Source organism: Bos grunniens, chromosome 16, assembly GCF_055505025.1.
Source record: "Bos grunniens cultivar Pamir isolate PY7600 chromosome 16, Bosgru_T2T1.0, whole genome shotgun sequence".
NCBI classification, from domain to species: Eukaryota; Metazoa; Chordata; class Mammalia; order Artiodactyla; family Bovidae; genus Bos; species Bos grunniens.
In genome coordinates, this window is record NC_141180.1 from 48642823 (window position 1) to 48658613 (window position 15791).

A 15791-nucleotide genomic window follows, 5' to 3' on the forward strand; every position below is an offset into this window, starting at 1 on the left:
TTAGCAGAAAGAGACTATGATTAACCCAAACTCATACCATTTACAATATAATTCCTCTTATTATTTCCAAATAATAAAAGCCCTTTTATTTTGGTGTTAAAATTTTGTTTAGTAATATCCTACTTTTAGAAAAACAAAATCCTCAGATTTCTCTTTTAAGCACTCCAAATTTTTTCTTTACAATGAGATTTTTGCCTGGTGGTAAAAATTTTAAAGGCAATTAACCCTCTTCCTCCTCATAAGCAAAATAAAAGCACTTTAATTTAATTAGAGGATACCTTTGTTTACTACAACTCTGTCCCAGAAGCAAAGGTGTCTCTAATGTCTCCTTTGGTGTCTGTATTTCTATATATTCTTTTTTAAATTTCTTATTTTTTATTAGAGTAGAGTTGATTAACAATATTGTATTAACTTCAGGTATACAGCAAAATGATCCAGTTATATGTATAGATAGAAATTCAGTTCCTCGGGAAGACTAGCCACGTTGTAAGTACTCAATAGCCACCTGTGGGTGCCCAGATATTGAATATTTCCATCACTGCAAAAAGTCCCTACTGGATAGCACTGAACTCAAGAGTGTGACTTAGTTCATCCAACTGTTGCAGGAAGGGGCTCTAGAGTGGACTCTTGGCTAACACTCGAAAATGAATTGTCCAAGGAGGCAACGTACTAACGAAGCGAGACTTTATTGGGAAGGGGTGGCTGGGCGGAGAGCAGAAGGGTAAGGGAACCCTCTACCACAAGGCTCACAGTCCCAGATTTTACGGTAGTGGGGTTAATTTCTAGGTTGTCTCTGGACGATCATCTTGCTTGGCCTATATTTGGTCTGACTCGGTCCTTGCTGGCATGAGCATCTCTCAGCCAAGAGAGATTCCAGCGTGAAGGATTCTGGGAGGTTGGCAGGACAAATGGGCTGGCATCCCCTCCCTCCTCCTTTTGTCCCCACCCAAATCCTCCCTGTTAGTTTTCAGTGGCATCTCCCTGCTCTTTATGGGGACCGCCTGTCATGAGACAACACAGGCAAGCGATTATTATCAAGCCTGGCCATGGCAGGCAGTTTCAGTCAACATTCCCTAATACAGCTGTACGTGGTTTCACTCCTGGACTTTAATGGAAAACGGAGGCCCACCGCCCTCACAGTAGAAGAGTCAGCTTCTCCAGGTCTGAGCTGTGAGGTGGTGATGGAAGTGAGAAGTCTTTTTCTTCTGAAGAGTTAAGCCCTCTCAAGTGCCAGTAATATCATTCTGTGTACAAACTGGATTGAAAAGCTGACCACTCTGTCAATCTAGAGAAAAATGTGATCACTTTAGCTGCAAAGACTTCACCAGGAAAACAAACGTAGCTGCTGACCTGCTGTTCGTTTCTCCCCGCTGACTAACTGCCAGGACCTCTACAATGAAGGCCCCAGGGAGGTGCATGTGACCTCACCCCACACTGGCACTTCAGACAGACGAATCTCAATGCCACTAGGCAAGAGAGCTGAATACACAGGAGACCGCTGCTCACCCAACATTTGTCAGAGCTGAAAAGTCACCATCTTTGATTTATTCCTTTCCTCTCTGCAGGAGGGCAGGATTCCCAAGCAGCAAGGGCCAGGTGGGCCCTGGGTTCTGCTCTGAGCTTTCCTCTGGTTGGCAGGCAGCAGAACTCTGAGTGCACACGTTACACTCAGGGCCCAGAAATGAGGGCTCCAGGCTGTGGTCCACTCCCTGGGGAGGCAGAGCAGGGCACCCTGTGCAGAAGCCAAATAGGAGCAATAACACTCCCTGATCCTTGCCATGATGGCTGTAGAGAGTTTCTGCCTCTGTCAGATGCAAAACCAGATGCATACGTGTGTTCACACATATTACTGAGACTTAGTCGTGTCAGCAATTCTCTGATCACACATTTTTCCTTTGAGTTAACAGTGGGAATATACCTACATTTCCCTACTTTAAAGTTTGAAAAGTGTTCAAATGTGTAGTACATGTTCAGAGGAAAGGAGCTTGGTCCTTGGCAAATTATTGAATGGCAGGGGTTGGCAAAGAGTATTGATAAAGTGGACTAGGGTGACTGAAGGCAGTGACATGGATAGGGAGACCCTCACTGCAAGGCAAATGCAGGATATGTGTGACTTTGTGGCTCCGGAGGTGTGAGGTCTTTGGCTTTGACTGTGAAGGGATCTAACCTCAGATCTAACCTCAGGCTCCTTCACTGAGCTAGTCATTAGCAGAGCTCGGGAGACAGGCTAACACTCTAAGTTAGCTTATTAAAAGAATTAGGACTCCATGCATCCTCTGCAGCGGGCACAGGTTCCATCCTGGTCAGGGGACTAAGATTCCTCATGCCCTCTGATGCAGCCAAAAAAAAAACTTCTGCTCAGCCCAGGAGCCCAGAGCTTGGCTCAGGATTCCAAATGTGTAAGGACTGGAATGGCAAGGACTTAACCCATCAAAGTAATAATGACAGCTCTAAAAATATAGTGAGAGGGCAATTAGGCAAATAAATAGATAAATTTTAATAAAAGAAGAAATAAAAGGCTTCCAATTGGAAAGGAAGAAACCAAATGATCTCTTTTTGAAGATGACATCATCTTACATATAGAAAATTCTAGGGGCTTCCCAGACAGCTCCGTGGTAAAGAATCCACCTGTCATGCAGGAATCACTTGTTCAGTTCCTGATCTGGGAAGATCCCACAAGCAGAAAAGCAACTAAGCCCTGTGCTCAACAAGTACTGAGCCTGTGCTCTAGCGCCTGGGAGCTGCAACTACAGAAGCCCAAGCGCCCTAGAGCCTGCGCTCTTCAACCAGAGAAGCCACTGCAATGAGAAGACTGCACACAACTAGAGACTAGCCCCCACTCACCACAACTAGACAAAAGCCCACGCAGCAAGGAAGACCCAGCACAGCCAAAAATATATAAAAAATAAATAAAACTATAGAAAAGAAAACCCTAAGAAATCCAGTAATAAAACATTAGAACTAATAAACGAATTCAGCAAGGTCGCAGAGTACAAGATTAATGTACAAAATTCAATTTGTATGTATTCTGTACAAAATCTAATTGTTTCAATGAACAATACAAAAATGAAGTTAAGAAAATTTCCTTTACAATCGCATCAAAAAGAATAAAAGACAAGAATAAATGCAACAAAATAAATGCAAAATTTATATTCTGCAAATTACAAAACTTTCTTGAGAGACGAAGACCAAAATAAATAGAAAGATATCCCATGTTTATGGATCAGAAGACTTGACATTGTTAATTTGGCGATATGCTTCCAATTAATCTATAGATTCATTATAATCCTGGTCAAAATCCCAGCCAACTTTGTGCAGAAATTAGCAAGTTGGCGCCAAAATTCAGAGTATTGCAAGCAACCTAGAATAGCCCAAACAGTCTTGAAAAAGAAAAACAAAATTGGAGGACTTACACTTCCCAATATTAAAATAGGACTGAGCTACAGTAATCAAAACAGTGTGATACTGGCATAAGGACAGACATATAGATAAATGGAATAGAATTGTTGTTGTTGTTCGTCACTGTTATGTCTGACTCTTTGCGACCCCATGGACTACAGCACACCAGGCCCCTCTGTCCTTCACTATCTCCCAGAGTGTGCTCAGATTCATATCCATTGGGTCGGTGATGCTGTCTAACCATCTCATCCCCTGCCACCCCCCTTCTCCTTTTACATTCAATCTTTCCCAGCATCAGGATCTTTTCCAATAAGTCAGCTCTTCACATCAGGTCCTAGAGTTTCAGCTTGAGTCCTTCCAATGAATATCCAGGGTTGATTTCCTTTAGGGTTGACTGGTTTGATCTCCTTGCAGTGCAAGGGACTCTCAAGAGTCTTCTCCAGAACCACAATTCAAAAGCATCAATTCTTCAGCTCTTAGCCTTCTTTATGGTCCAACTTTCACATCTGCACAGACTACTGGAAAAACCATAGCTCTGACTATATGGACCTTTGTCAGCAAAGTGATGTCTCTGCTTTTTAATATCTGTCTAGGTTTGTCATAGCTTTCCTTCCAAGAAGCAAGCGTCTTTTAATTTCATGGCTACAGTCACCATCTGCAGGGATTGAACAGAATTGCAACTCTAGATATAAATCCTCACTTTAATGATTAATTTTTTTTTTTTTTTTGTCACTTGAGTTTTGACAAGGGTGCCCAAACAATTCTATGGGGAAAGAATAATCTTTTCAACAAGCTGCACAGGGATGACTTGATGTCCCCTTACTTATACCACACACAAAAATTAACTCAAAATGGATCATGGACTTAAATGGAAGAGCTAAAACTACAAACTCTTGGAAGAAAACATAGAAGTAAATCTTTGTGACACTGGGTTAGGACTCATAGTATAAGCAACAAAAGAGAAAATAGATAAACTGGACTTTATCAAAATTGAAGACTACTGTGCTTCAACTGATACCATCAAGAAAATAAAATGCCAACCCACAGACTAGAGGAAAATACTGGTAAATCATGTATCTAATAAGAGATTTGCATCCAGAACATATAAATAACTCTTGCAACTTAATCATGAAAAGACAACAGAATTTTTAAATGGGCAAAAGATCTGAATAAGCACATTTCTCCAAGGAAGATAAACAAATAATCAATAAGTACATGAAAAGACGTTCAAAAATGTCTCATTAGCCATTGGGGAAATGCAAATTAAAACCACAATGAAATATCACCTCTCAAAAAGTATAATAAAAGAGAAAAAAAATGTTGATGAGCATGTGGAGAAATTGGGACCCTCATACATTGTTGATAAGAATGTGAAACTGGAGCAGCCACTTTGGAAAACAGTTGGCAGTCGCCCAAAATAATAAGACTAGAGTTAAGATATGACCAGGGATTCCACTCATCGATATACAGCCAAGACAACTGAAACATGTCCACACAAATACTTGCATGGGAATGTTCATAGCAGCATTGCTCATAATACCTTAAACCTGGAAACAACTCCAAATGCCTGTCAACTGATGAATAGATAAACCAAATGTTTGTATATGTACACGATGGAATATTATTGGGCAATAAAAAGGAATGAAGGGGGCTTCCCCAGCAGTCCAGTGGTTAAGAATGCGCCTTGCAAATCAGAGAATTCAGGTTTCATCCTTGGTTGCAGAATTAACATTGCACATGCCACAGTGTGCTCCCCCGAGAAGGAATGAAATATTGTACTGATACATGCTACAGTATGAATGAGCCTCGAAAATACTGTGCTAAGGGAAAGAAGCCAGACACAAAAGATCACCTATTACATGACTGTATTAGTTTAAAACGTCCAGAATGGGCAAATCTATAGAGACAGAAAGTAGTTTGGTGGTGGCCTGGGCATTAAGGAGTGGAAGAGGAAAATGATGGCTAACTTATAAGGAGAAGTTCTTCAGGATGAGGAAAATGTTCTAAAACCGATGATGCTGATGGTTGCCCAACTCTGAATACACTAATGCCATTAACTGTATATAAAATAGGCTAATCACAAAGTCTATAACTTATGTCTCAATAAACCTAGTAAACAAAACAAAATCAAAAATCTGTGATGCCCCCTTCTGAGTGTGAATGCCTATCAATCCCTACTCAGCCCTAAGATAGCAGCCCCCAACCTTTTTGGTACCAGGAACCAATTCATGGAAGACAATTTTTCCATGGACAGGGGTGGGGGGGATAGTTTCGGGATAATTCAAAAGCATTAAATTTATTGTGCACATTACTTCTATTATCATTATATCAGTTCCACCTCGGATCATCATCAGGCATTTGATTACAGAGGACTCTTGCCCTAATAGACACTTTTTCAAGGTGGACCTGCTGGCTCTCAGGCCTATTGTGGGCCTGGTAAACCCCACTCTGCATATTCAAACATCCCTTAAGGTTTCTGCATGCTCAGCTACTCAGTTGTGTCCAACTCTTTGAGACCCCATGGACTGTAATCCGCCATACTCCTCTGTCCATGGGATTATACCAGCAAAAATACTGGAGTGGATTGCCATTTCCTCCTTAAATCTTCCTGACCCAGGGATGGAACCTGAAAGTGAAAGTGAAGTCGCTCAGTCGTGTCGGACTCCTAGCGACCCCGTGGACTGCAACCTACCAGGCTCCTCGGTCCATGGGATTTTCCAAGCAAGAGTACTGGAGTGGGTTGCCATTGCCTTCTCCAGTAAGTCTCCCACAATTCCTGCATTGGCTGGCCAGTTCTTTACCACTGAGCCACCTGGGAAGCCCACATCTTGAGGTTGGATATGCACTCAAAGGCTTCAGACTCAGGAAATAAAATCTGAAGTGAGAGCTAATCATTGATAGCAATCAGGAAGATGTACTTAACTTGTACCTAGCTTTTCTGTTTCTTAAATATTACTTTGTGTTTTCTATTTATTTTGTGAATCAAGGGCAATGCTTTGAGATAGCTAAATGACCACCGAGGAAGTCCCAAATGTTTATACTTTTATTCGGACATAATAGACGTGCTCCTTACTGATCTCCACTTAGTGGGTTCATCCCATTGCTGCTGCTCTCCATGCCTGCTGCAGGCTGCTCTGCCAGGGTTGGGTTGGGAGCCCCTGGAACCTCTCTGTGGTGAGATCGCTCTTCCGGACACCATTACATGTCTGCCCCTTCAGCTAGAAGCATCCTTGGCTGAAGCAAATTGGTTGCTTGCAAACATCCAATTTTGTTGCTCACAAATGTATTTATGCTAATCTCACTTATATTAACTATGAAACTTAAAAGTATATATATATAAACCAATAACATATTAGGGTAAATGTTTCTATGGAAACTAAGTGGAAAGCTTTGGAAAGATGAGATATAGATGATCTGCTACTTTTTGGTTTTTCAGTGCTACCAACGGGAGAGATAAGGGCTTCCGTGGAGGCTCAGCTGTAAGAATCTGCCTGAAATGCAGGAGTGCATGATGCATGCTAAGTTGCTTCAGTCATGTCCAACTTTTTGCGACCCCATGGACTGTAGCCCGCCAGTCTCCTCTGTCCATGGGATTCTCTAGGCAAGAATGCTAGAGCAGGATCGAACCTGTGTCTCCTGTGACCCCTGCATTGCAGGCAGATTCCTTACCACTGAGCCACCAGGGAAGCCTTCAGTGGAGGAGATGAGAGTTCAATCCTTGGGTCACGAAGATCCCCTGGAGAAGGAAATGGCAACCCACTCCAGTATTCTTGCCAGGGAAATCCTATGGCCAGAACAGCACGGCAGGCTACAGTCCATAGAAACACAAAAGAGTTGAAAATGACTGTGCGACTGTGTAACAAGAAATGGGAAAGATATCCATCCAAAATTAAAGAAAGAAATTGTGATAATCTGGAAGAGTTTAACACTCAGATTATTGAGCATCTGTCTATATTCTTGCTCCATGTAAGTACCCAAAACTGGATACTGTTTATAATGAATTATGAATGTGGCTTATTCAAGAAATCACACAGAACTCCAATCAACTGATCCTCAAAAAGAAGGACTTACTCTGCACCAGATCAGCAAAGAAATGTTCATTTCGGGTTTTAGTTTAAAATGTTCAATATAGATCTTTGTTTGTTTGTTTAAAACATAACCAGTGTACAGCAACTTCTGTTCCTCAATTTTTAAAAAATTTTTGTTCATTTATTTATTTTTGGCTGTGCTAAGTCTTTGTTGCCGAAAGCAGGCTTTCTCTAGTTGCAGCAAGCGGGGGATACATTCTAGTCGTGTTGCAGCGCTCAGGCTTCTCATTACAATGGCTTCTCTTGCTGCAGAGCACAGGCTCTAGGGCGAGGACTTCAGTAGTTGCTGCTCATGGGCTTAGTTGCTCCACAGCATGTAGGATCTTAGTTCCCAGACCAGGGATCAAACTCATGTCCCTGCATTGGCAGGCAGATTCTCAACCACTGGACCACCAGGGAAGTCCCCTTTTTCTTTAAAATTGAAATATGGTTGACTTACAATGTTGTGTTGGTTTCATATGTACAGCAAAGTGATGCAGAGTGCATTCAAAGGACAAACATTATGACTGACAACACTGTTAGAGAAGATGGAGATCAGTGGGTTGTGTCATTCATTGCAGAGGAAGCAGGTATTAGAAGTTCTTTGGTAAACAGTTCAAGATAATATTGGAAAGCTAAAGACATATGTATCCTGTAACCCAACAATTCCACCTTTATTAATACACTCAAGAACACTCTTACAGTTTTATACCAAGATAGATATACAAAACTTCTTAATAGCAGACCATGGGAACAACCCAAGGCCACAGACAAGAGAATGAATAAATAACCTGCACGATAGTCACACAGTGAAACAGTAGTCCACCCAACCACAGGCAACAATACTGTCCGGTTATTTATCACTGTGCAAGAAAACACTTTAAGACTTATTTGGCTTAAAATATAAAGGCTTAAAACAGTCACCTTATTATATTTCATGATTTAGGCAGGGCTCAGCTCCATGCAGTACTAAGGTCACCCATTCAGCTGGTGGATAGGCTAATCTGGAGGGCCCAAGGCAGCTCCGTTCACATATGTGACAGGGTGGCAGCGGTGGCTGAAGGACTGGCCTCAGTTGGGAATGTCCATCAAACAGCCTTCATGTGGACTCTCGAGCACAGTGGTCTCAGAGTAAAGGGATGTCTTATATGGTGATCCAGGGATCCCAAAGTGTTCAAAGAGACAGGAAGGTTAAGTTACCAGTTTCTTAAAGCATGCACCCCAAAACTGGCACAGCATCACTCCATCTTCCTTTACTGGTCACAGCAGGCACAGAGACCACCCAGATTCAAGCGAAGGGGCCAGCGACCTTGCTTCTCAGTGGGAGAAGGCTTAAAGAATTAGCGACCATCTTTTATCTTCTGTGAATATAGATAAATATTTTTACTCCAAGTTACATCAAGAAAGTTGCCTATATTTGAAAGTGAAGTGATTTTAAATCTAAACCAAAATGACATCCTTGCGTGTTACTGACATTTCTGTGCTGATAAGACAGATAAATGATCAGAGGATCACTGATCAGTTACCAGTTTGTGAATGCCATAAACAAAATGACATGAAAGCAGGCTATTTGGTCTTCTCAAGGTCAAAACCAAACCAAAGCCAGTTAGCAGATTGGGGCCAGAAACTGAAACGAAAGCCCAATTGTCATGCATCTTTTGACCTAGAAATCTAACTTCTAGGAGTCTATTCTAACAGTAGTGGATAAATGTGACTCTGTTCAACATCCACCCTTGTGGGGACCATAGTTCCTTCCCTTGGGGAATTTTTCCTCCTCCTTCTCAGCTCTGTGGCTCTGGTGGAAGCTGCCAATTACAGGACCCACTGTGGATCCCAAAGCAGGTGTCCACTCACCCCAGGCCAAAGCGGTCAGAGCCCTTACAGGGGATTTTTTACATACAGAGGTAGAGATCAAATATGTTCTTCCCTTTGGGGTTTATGTTTGGTGGTGGTTTATTTACTAAATTGTGTCCGACTCTTGTGACACCATGGACTATAGCCCACCAGGCTTCTCGGTCCATGGGATTTTCCAAGCAAGAATATTGGAGTGGGTTGCCATTTCCTTCTCCTGGGGATCTTCCCAATCCAGGGATCGAACCCGGGTCTCCTGCATCACAGTCAGACTCTTTACCAACTGAGCCACCAGGGAAACTCGAGTTCTATGTTTAGATCTCTTAAATCTGGAGCTGCCTCAGGGCATATTCCTGACTCAAATAGGAAGATTATATAGAGTAGGAGAAAAGAAGACCTAGTCTGAGGACAGAGGAAGGGCCTCCTTTGAGCCCTCGGGACCAGTCAACCCTGAAGCAGCTCTTCTTCTGTCTATTATGGAAGCAAACACATTCCATTTTTGCCTCAAGCTAGTTTGAGTTGGGCTTCTATGGCTTGCAACTGAAAGATTCTTAGTAACATACTGAGGACATTTTCAGAAATGCATGCAAAGGATGTTCACACAGTGGTATAATTGCAGAAAAAGAAGAGAAAAAAAAAGAAAAGGAAAGAAAACCTAAGGACCTAGTAAGCGGGACATGCAGTGAAAAGAAAGGTACAAATCTAAAACAATAAATGACAGTATGATTCTAAACTGTATGAACACACACACAGCTGCTCTAGTCTGCGGAACTCTGCCTCAGGGGGCCTCCTGGTCCAGGGTGAAACTCCCCAAGGGGAAGGGGTGCAGTACCCACAGGGATAGATGCAAGACAGTCAACTCTGTCCACTGCAGTTAAAATAGACTCCTGGATATGGAATCTCTAAGCCGAAAGTTGCATGCAAGTTGGACTTTGGTTTCAGTACCTGGTCCCAAACTGCTGACCGGCTTTGGTTTAGCCTTGACCTTTGGAAGGTCAAATAGCCTACTTCCATGCCATTGATGTTTAAGTCATCCAGAAACTGACTAATCAGTGGTCCTGGGATCACTCATCTGTTTTATCAGCATAATGTCAGTAATGCTCAAGGCATGCCTTTTTGATGTATTAACATTTTCATATGCACTTTCAAAGATTCACCCCTCTTCCGGTGTGCCCATATCCACCGCTGGTACATGCAGGAGTATAAAGGCCTAACAATCTTAGCTCAACCCAAGACAGCTCTGAAGGGGAGTTTCTAGTTCCAGAGCTCCCATGCCCCAGCCTGACTTCTTCCTCTACACAATCCAGCTCTGACCCCTTCCAGTCCATTCTCTCTGGTCCCAAGGACACTGCTAAGTAAACATTCTGCTCCCCAGAGAACCCAGCCAGCAACACAGCCCTCAGGATCTGAAAGGCCATTTGGGGCCTGGATCTTAAGGTGTCTTGTGTCCTTGGTTTTTGCAAGGGCATTTTTGTCTCCACAGGTAGAATGTGAGTTCCTAAAAGTGGAAACTGCCTTACATTTCTTTAGCATCCACAACACACTTCCCCACCTTCAATCTTTGTTCTAAATTAAACACAAATATTTGGCAATCTAAAAGCGACGAGTGGGCTTTCCAGGTGGCTGGGTGGTCGAAGAATCCACCTGTCAATGCAGGAGACGCAGGAGACGCGGATTTGACCCCTGGGTTGGGAAGATCCCTTGGAGGAGGAAATACCCACTCCAGGATTCTCGCTTGGAAAATCCCACAGACAGAGGAGCCTGGCGGTCTATAGTTCATGGGGTCTCAAAGAGCCAAATACGACTTAGCAACTGAGCACGTGTAAAGGGCTTTTAGAAAAAGAAATATGTACCTACATTATTTGAAAATCAGAATGGGGAAAATATGGACACTTGTCTTAATCTACTCAGGTCAATATAATAAAATACCATATACTGGGTGGCTGGAAACTTCAAGATCAAGGTGCCAGCCACTTAGATTCCTTGCCAGTGCTCTCCTGCCTTCAGATGGCTGCCTTTCTTGCTGTATCCTTGTGTGAGAAAGAGAGAATAAAACTCAAGTCTCTTCCTCTTTTTATAAGGACATTAGTCCCATCCTGAGGGCCCTACTCTCATGACCCCATCTAATCTTCAGTCAGTTCAGTTCAGTTCAGTCGCTCAGTCGTGTCCGACTCTTTGCGACCCCATGAATCGCAGCACGCCAGGCCTCCCTGTCCATCACCAACTCCCGGAGTTCACTCAGACTCACGTCCATCGAGTCAGTGATGCCATCCAGCCATCTCCTCCTCTGTCGTCCCCTTCTCCTCCTGCCCCAATCCCTCCCAGCATCAGAGTCTTTTCCAATGAGTCAACTCTTCACATGAGGTGGCCAAAGTACTGGAGTTTCAGCTTTAGCACCATTCCTTCCAAAGAAATCCCAGGGCTGATCTCCTTCAGAATGGACTGGTTGGATCTCCTTGCAGTTCAAGGGACTCTCAAGAGTCTTCTCCAACACCACAGTTCAAAAGCATCAATTCTTTGGCGCTCAGCTTTCTTCACAGTCCAACTCTCATATCCATACATGACCACTGGGAAAACCATAGCCTTGACTAGACGGACCTTTGTTGGCAAAGTAATGTCTCTGCTTTTCAATCTGCTATCTAATCTTAATCACCTCCGAAAGTCCCCACCTCCAAATGTGGGGATTGGGGCTTCAACAAATGAACTTGGGAGAGACACAAACATTCAGTCTATAGCAATTTTTTTTCCTTAAAGGAATTATAGCAATGAAGGTCAAGCATCTGCCTTCCTGTATATGCCAAGTGAACGGTGAAGTAGGAAAAAAAAATCCCCTCTTACTGTGGTTCCTCTTTCACTGGTCTTCTTATATCACCTTCTTCACCGTTTTAATCCTCATTATGCTCCCTGGGCTATTTCGAGTTGCATGATACGCTTCTTTTAAAATTAGCTTGGTTATCAATCCCTGGAGAGCTCGGTAGATTCACCAATGGAAGAAACACGTGTAAGTGTACTTTAGCGACACCTCGTGGTAAGATATGCAATAACATCGTGAGCCGCCTCTAATGGCGGATTCCTGGTTTAGTCCTCATGAAAATTAAATAAAAAGGAAATTTTAAGAAACAGTCCATAGAGTTAGCGACAAAAAAGAAGTGTACTTGTAGACATGCTTGCGTGTGTGTTATTCCTCCTTGTGCATTAAAGATAGAAATGATCTATCATTCTATGAAGGTGAATCTCAAGCTTGATCACAAGCTTGATCAAGAATGTGTCTTTTATTCTGCTGCTTCTATTCTGACCTCATACAAAATACTGAACCATTTGGGGGCTCACTTTCTCATCTATAAAAGAGGAAATTTTAATAACCTCTACAGAGTTCACAAAACTCTTAAGTGAACTAAGTGGTAAGTGAAAAGTGTTTTGTGAATTGTACGAATGTTATGCTACACAAATGTTAGCTTTCAGCCACAAAATTTTCCCTTCAAAGAATTTTAATGTTACTTAAAGACAAGACAGAATTAATCTGGACCTTGTACCTTACAACAAGTCCCTTCCATGCAGGGGTTAACTGAAATGATAATAAGTCCAATCATGAAGATGGAAACAGCCATTTCTAGGGCAGTGGTTCTCAATCAGGGGTGATCACCCTCCAGGGGACATTTGGCAATGTCTGGGACTTTCGGTTGTCCCTAGGGGGGCTTGGGGGGAGGCTTACTGGCATCCAGCAAGTAGAAACCAGGGATGATGCTGAACGTCCTGCAAGGTGCAGGACAGCCCCCACAACAAAGAATCAATGGCCTGAAATGTCAGCAGAGCCAAAGCTGAGAAACCCTGGCTTAGGGAACAGGAGGGAGAAAGTCCAGCTTTCTCTTTCCCTCCGACTGTCCTCATCACCATCGCCACCAGCTATGGGTCATAAATGAGAATTAATGTGCAAGAGAGTTGTGTTATGTGCAACACATATGTGCAAGAGAGTTCAGAGTTTGCAGGTTGAATTTTATTAGGTAGGCATTATGAAATGTTATCTACTCTTTGTAATTCATCTCAACATGGACACAGTTGGTCATATTCTTTCCTCCTCTTTTATAGGAAAATGAATCTGAGCTTTTGCTGGAGAGACATGGAGATAGACTAGTGGTAATCACTAAATGCATAGTTACTTGTGGAATTCAGTCCAAATGAGAGCTAAAAGAGATTGATTATAATTTGTAGTGGCCATGTGCTCTGACAATGTAGATATAGTACAGCTGCTTTTCTCAATGGTGTAAGACCAGGGTATGGAGCATACCAAAAAAGGGTTTTTCTGTGTTTTTTTAACTTTTTATTTTATAAAGGTGTATAGTTAACAATGCTGTGTTAGTTTTAGGTGTTCAGTTCAATTCAGTCACTCAGTCGTCTCCGACTCTTTGTGACCCCTTGGACTGCTGCACACCAGGCCTCCCTCTCCATCACCAACTTCCTGGAGTTTACTCAAACTCATGTCCATTGAGTCAGTGATGCCATCCAACCATCTCATCCTCTGTCGTCCCCTTCTTCTCTCGCCTTCAATCTTTCCCAGCATCAGGGTCTTTTCAAATACGTCAGCTCTTCGTATTAGGAGGCCAAAGTATTGGAGTTTCAGCTTCAACATCAGTCCTTCTAATGAACATTCAGGACTGATTTCCTTTAGAATGGACTGGTTGGGTCTCCTTGCCATTCAAGGGACTCTCAAGAGTTTCTCCAACACCACAGTTCAAAAGCATAAATTCTTCGGCACTCACCTTTCTTTATAGTCCAACTCTCACATCCATGCATGACTACTGGAAAAACCATAGCCTTGACTAGACAGACCTTTGTTGGCAAATTAATGTCTCTGCTTTTTAATATGCTGTCTAGGTTGGTCATAACTCTTCCAAGGAGTAAGCGTCTTTTAATTTCATGGCTGCAGTCACCATCTGCAGTGATTCGAGAGTCCAAAAAAATAAAGTCTGACACTGTTTCCACTGTTTCTCCATCTATTTGCCATGAAGTGATGGGACTGGATCCCATGATCTTAGTTTTCTGAATGTTGAACTTTAAGCCAACTTTTTCACTCTCCTCTTTTACTTTCATCAAGAGGCTCTTTAGTTCTTCTTCACTTTCTGCCATAAGGGTTAACAGGAATATACACTTGCATATCTGAGGTTACTGATATTTCTCCCGGCAATCTTGATTCCAGCTTGCACTTCTTCCAGCCCAGCGTTTCTCATGATGTACTCTGCATATAAGTTAAATAAGCAGGGTGACAATATACAGCCTTGACATACTCCTTTCCCTATTTGGATGCAGTCTGTTGTTTCATGTCCAGTTCTAACTGTTGCTTCCTGACCTGCATACAGATTTCTCAAGAGGCAGGTCAGGTGGCCTGGTATTCCCATCTTTTGAAGAACTTTCCACAGTTTATTGTGATCCATAAGTCAAAGGCTTTGGCATAGTCAATAAAGCAGAAATAGATATTTTTCTGGAACTCTCTTGCTTTTTCCATGATCCAGCGCATGTTGGCAATTTTATCTCTAGTTCCTCTGCCTTTTCTAAATCCAGCTTGAACATCTGGAAGTTTATGGTTCACGTATTGTTGAAGCCTGGCTTGGAGAATTTTGAGCATTACTTTACTAGATGAGTTCAATTGTGAGATGAGTTCAACTGTGCGGTAATTTGAGCATTCTTTGGCATTGCCTTTCTTAGGGATTGGAATGAAAACTGACCTTTTCCAGTTTTAGGTGTACAGCAAAGTAATTCAGTTATTTATATACATGTTATCTATTCAAAAAGGTTTTTATTTTAAAGCAACTGTTTTTGCTAATCATATTGGCAGTGGTGGTGTTGTAGCCACGTGTTCCAGGAAACAAACTCACTCAGAAGGACAATACAGATAATGGAGTGTAGTTTATTATACCGGCAGGCCCAAGGCAGTCTCCTCTTAGACAAGGACCCCGACCAACCAGTTTTTGTGCAAACCTTATATACCCTAAGTGTACGTGCCCAAACCCACCTCCCCAAATTCCCTGAAGCTAGCCTGAACAAAGGAAAAGAAAGATAACAATCAAAGTTAACCCGTGATTCATAGGCCTTAAACCTGAGTAGTTAACAGTGTAGGCCTGTGGTCATACCCCAATAAGCATAATAGAATTTATGATTCTATTCTGTTACACAGATAATTAGGGTATTCTTTTAGGCAACAGAGAGTCTAGGTACGAGCCCTGGGGCTCTTCCATCTAGGGGGTCTGGTTTTCCAGCTGGTATGTCGTTTCCATAGAAGCTGGGCATATAGCTCAAAGTCCACAGTCCAGGCCAAGATGGAGTCCTGCTTTCAAGATGGAACCTGTTCCGTCTGTTTCCTCCTTCAGCAGTATTAATAGTATCGCTTTGAGATTGCTGTATGAGTAATACAGCATAAAACAAATGAGTGAGTGGCTGATTCCTGGCTTGGAGCAGGAAATATACACATTGACCCTTAAA